At 39.5% G+C, this 4,647-nt stretch overlaps 1 non-coding gene across 1 annotated transcript; it reads right to left on the bottom strand.

The window, feature by feature from the left end:
• Positions 1 to 3,585: 3,585 nt before the first annotated feature.
• On the bottom strand, positions 3,586 to 3,689 carry LOC136547706 (small nucleolar RNA R71). Its single transcript, XR_010781669.1, has one exon. It is a non-coding gene; the product is annotated as a small nucleolar RNA R71 (small nucleolar RNA).
• Positions 3,690 to 4,647: the final 958 nt, after the last annotated feature.

Consider the following 4,647-nt stretch of genomic DNA (forward strand, 5'->3'; position numbering starts at 1 on the left):
ACGGTGAGGGGAAGACAAGAGCACAACATGAGCACACAGCTGAGTGGCAAGCGAGCTCTTAGCACCCATTAACTCCTTCCACAAGAGACTTGGGATCCTCTCCCTCTCTCGCCTATTTGTAACCCCTACTACAAACCAAGTGTTGGTAACACAAGCAGCAGTGAATTGGATGTAGGGACATTCTGCTCAAACCAATATAAACCCTTGTGTCCTCCGAGCACACCATCTGAGCCAGACACACAAATATAAATTTACTCGTTGGTGGTCCAAAAACACCAACAACAACCTAGTAAAGTAATGTTAGGAGATATAGGTAATTAATAGGTGGTTATTAAAACAAGTGACAAGTTGATAAATACCAACAGACATCCCCAAATAATAGAGCCTTTGGCTCACTGATTAGGCTGTCTACGCACTGACTGGATGCATAAGGTCGCTGCCGTGAAGCCACGTGTCCCCTTCAAATGAGTTAGCCGTTGGCACCCCAACGGCTTTCTCTGTCACACTCTAACACAACTGATCGGATGCACCATTAGGAAGTGATTGGACATAGGAGAGGGAGCATCAGGTCGAGTCTAGAGAGATCCTAGAGCTACTCAGACGTGACCAGATGCATCTGGTTTCACCAGACCGAACCCACCCAACGTCAGATCAATTATAGCGCAAGAAACCGAGGCTCACTTGTTCACACCGGATGCATCCAGTGTGGCGACCGGACGTGTCCGGTCTTTGATGTTGCTCATAGCCTATCAATATGTTCATCCACTTCTACAGCTATAGTGGTGATTTCTAGATTTGCAGGTTCATACCATGAACAGGCATAGCTTATACTCATTTTTCTGCAAAACGTTAGTGGACACGTACCCGAGGGAATAAAACAAATTTGCATTACGGGTTGTTGTCCATAACTTTTGTAGTTTTCCTCTATGCTAATGAAAGAATAGTTTTAGGATTGCTTTAGCATAGATTTTTTTTATTAACAAACTTTATGTGTTGGCTGCATTCTAGCTTGGTTCAAGGTTTAAGATAACTTGCAATAAAGATAAGTGAATAAACCTTGATACTCGTAGTTCTTCCTTCCATGAAGAATGAGCTGGGTCTTCTTTGTGCAAAGTTTTTAGAATTCATATGCCTTGCTTCACCTCCGATGTGAATTTATCTCTGGACTTCCCCAATTTTAGTTTGAGAGTTTTCTATAGGGGTTAGTCCAATAAAATAACTAGTATCTACTACAACAAGTTTTAGTTCAATAACCAAACTAAACTCCATGTCTAATTTGATTAAGGAAGGCATTTTCACCTAAACACCACGCTTAATTTAAAAAGCCTTTGAAAATAAGGTCACACACCTCTAGATTTAAACTAAGCACCATGCTTACTTTAAAGATGTATAAAGATACTTCCAAACCTAAACATACTATAGTAAACAAAAGGTAATATTAAAGCATTATAGAGATTTATTCAAATAGAGATGAAAGAGCATGATCATGATGAGAGATTTTTTAAATAAAAGATGCAAGTGACATGAATGTATGGAAGGAACTAAATGTACTATGGATTTCATATGAGAGAATTTAAACTAAATGGAGTGGATGCATGGATTATTCAAAGTAAACGTGCAGTGGAATGCAAAAATTTAGAGATAACTACTCATTAAGTTTAAAGTCCATGAGCAAGACTATCTCACCTTTCTCGATCATACTTACCATGACTCACATGATGGAATTTATGAGTAGTGTGGCTTCTGTATTCGTCACTTGAGATGTGATTTGAATTCTTCTGACATTGACCTTTTTCTCCAATCTACACATGATTAGAATTATATATATATATATATATATATATATATATATATATATATATATATATATATATATATATATATATGTTTATACAAACCTGTGAGATAGTAGGGTTCCAATGTTGATGGATCTTGAATGTTCAGGCAACCTGGGTTCTTCAATGTTTCTTGTGGAAGCTTGCTAAAAGGTCTAAATGGCATCTATTGTTCTATCTTATTCCATAATTCAACAGATCATGGGTAATCCCACAAAAGCTAGTGATAACTAGATTAGCATATATCAAGCTAGTATCAAAATCTTTACGCCAATTGTTTCCCCATCAATAGTGCCAGAAAGCTTGTTGGTATTTTTAAACGCACACAGATAAATCCGCAAGTGCACGGATACCATTGTAGCTTTCACCCGAGAGTATTCCAGAGTATCGTATTTATCCACAGAGAAACAATGGTTAAAGAAGTTGATAGTTGACTATCATGTATACTAACTAAACTAAAGTGGGGGTAAGTGTTGTTTATGATAAGAGTTATGAATAATAGCACACATAAGAGAATTCCATAGATGAGCAGTCTAGCTAAGTTGAGAGGACAACAATTAAGTTCAAGGTTCTTAAATACTTCTCTATTACTTCAGTTCTATTCTAATTTAGACTAGAGGGTATAACTAAGGCATGGGTAGATATAGCGATCACACACAATAGCACTTTGGGATATCGGAACACTAGCCATAGAAAGGGATGAGAAAGGGACTAGGAAGTTCCAACTATGGTACTACAACCAATCCAAACATGGTGGACTACATCGACCATCAGGGATATCACCACCTAGGGCAACCACAACTATCCATGGGGTTGGGTGCAATCTTAGGTAACTCATAGTCTAGACACCGTGTCTACACTAATAATTACTATAATCACATATAATAACTAGAGCACTCGATGCGAGCGAAGATCCAATGCTAAGATATGATAACTATACTAACCATACACATGAAAGGCATAAAAGTGAATAGAGAAGATAACTACATTAAAGCATAAGTCTTGCAAAGGTAAGATACAAAAATATACCTGACCTCTGAAGATTTCTCTAGAACCTGAGCATGGCTCAACTCTCCCTAACTCTCAACTAGAGCTATTCTACTTCTACATCTTGAGAGCTGGCTCTAATCCTAACGAGGAGGATATGAATTAGGGTTTCAGGATCTGGTGAGGGAGGGGGTAGGGGCTGCTATATATAGGCTAGAGGTAGAGTAGCAGCCAAGGAATTGAGGTGGAGTAATGGGCCAGGACTCTAGGAGGAGTAGGGGGCAAGGAATTGCCACGTCATCGATCTGCGTCAACTCTGTCGACCATGTTGGATGAACCGAGCTAAAATCGCCTTAGAATCAACGGTGTAGATCATAGGAAGGAGTACGTGGCGGCGGAGGGTGATAGGACTCTTCATGAATTCTCTGCTCCAACCATTGCCAACATCTAGACTGGACCCACAGTCAATGTGGGAGACAATGGATTCGAGCTCAAGCCAGCTCTCATCAATATGGTGCAAGCGAGCCAATTTTGTGGAAAGGCACATGAAGATACGAGTGCACATCTCTAGTATTTTCTAGAGATCTGCAACACTTTCACCATCAAGGGAGTAACCAAGGATGCCATACTACTTTGCCTTTTCTCATTCTCACTCTTGGGGAAGGCAAAGCAATGGTTCTACGCTAACAAAGACAGAAATACTATATGAGATAACTGCTCCACTGTCTTCCTAACAAAGTTTTTTCCCACAGGCAAGACTGTTGCTCTATGTGGGAGAATTTCAAGTTTTTAGCAACATGATAAATCTATCCCTGAGGCATGGGAACGCTTTTAAGACTATATCTCAGAATGTCCTCATCGTGGGATGGAGAATTGACTACTCATGCAGACGTTCTACCACAGGTTGACCAACAGTACCAACAATATGGTGCAAGAGAGGTGGAGGTATGTATCAACTCAAGGAGGTAGACATGCTATCTGCCAAGATGGACCTACTGATGAAGAGGCATGAAGAGCAAGCCAATGAAAAGCAAGAAGTCATGCACATTCATGATTCACGCATGACGTGTGAAGTATGTGGCAATACTAGGCATTTAGGGAACAACTATCCTGACACCCAAGAGGATGTGAACTTTGTCAACAACAACTACTATCATTCTCAATAGAATCAAGGATGGAACCAACAATAGAGGCCGAACTACCAAGGTAACCCTCAAGGTAATAATTATAATAACTTCAATCAACCACCCTTGAGAGAATTAATTGCTGACCAATCTAGACTTATGGAAGGATTATGTAAGAAGGTAGCTACCAATGATAAAATATTAGAAAATATAAATAATAGAATGGATAGCTTTGCCTCTACCATTAAGAACCAGTATAGCTTTAATAAAATGATATAATCACAAATAACTCAGCTGGATGCTACTATTCCTTCATCCGACAAAGGTAAGATTCTGGGGCAGCCGAAAGATTTAGAAACTACAAATCTTGTCGATATTCACAATGCAGCTTACTACTACACAGGGCCATAGATGGGAAGGTGGATAGATTACACCTTGCCTGACAAGAAAGGTGATCTAGGGAGACCTATCATCCCTATCGCCATTGGACCGCACATCTTTCAAGAAGCTATCTGTGACTTTAGAGCAAGTGTCAACATCATGCCTAAGGTAATTTATAAGAAAATTTTAGGAGATCCTTTGTTGTACACAAATATATGTTTGTAGCTTGCAGATCAGTCACTCTACTACCCCAAGGGAGTCCTTGAAGATGTCATTGTCCGAGTAGGACAATCATTCTCATAGGCTTTGTGGTTTTGGAA

Source organism: Miscanthus floridulus, chromosome 3 (assembly GCF_019320115.1).
Source record: "Miscanthus floridulus cultivar M001 chromosome 3, ASM1932011v1, whole genome shotgun sequence".
NCBI lineage: Eukaryota > Viridiplantae > Streptophyta > Magnoliopsida > Poales > Poaceae > Miscanthus > Miscanthus floridulus.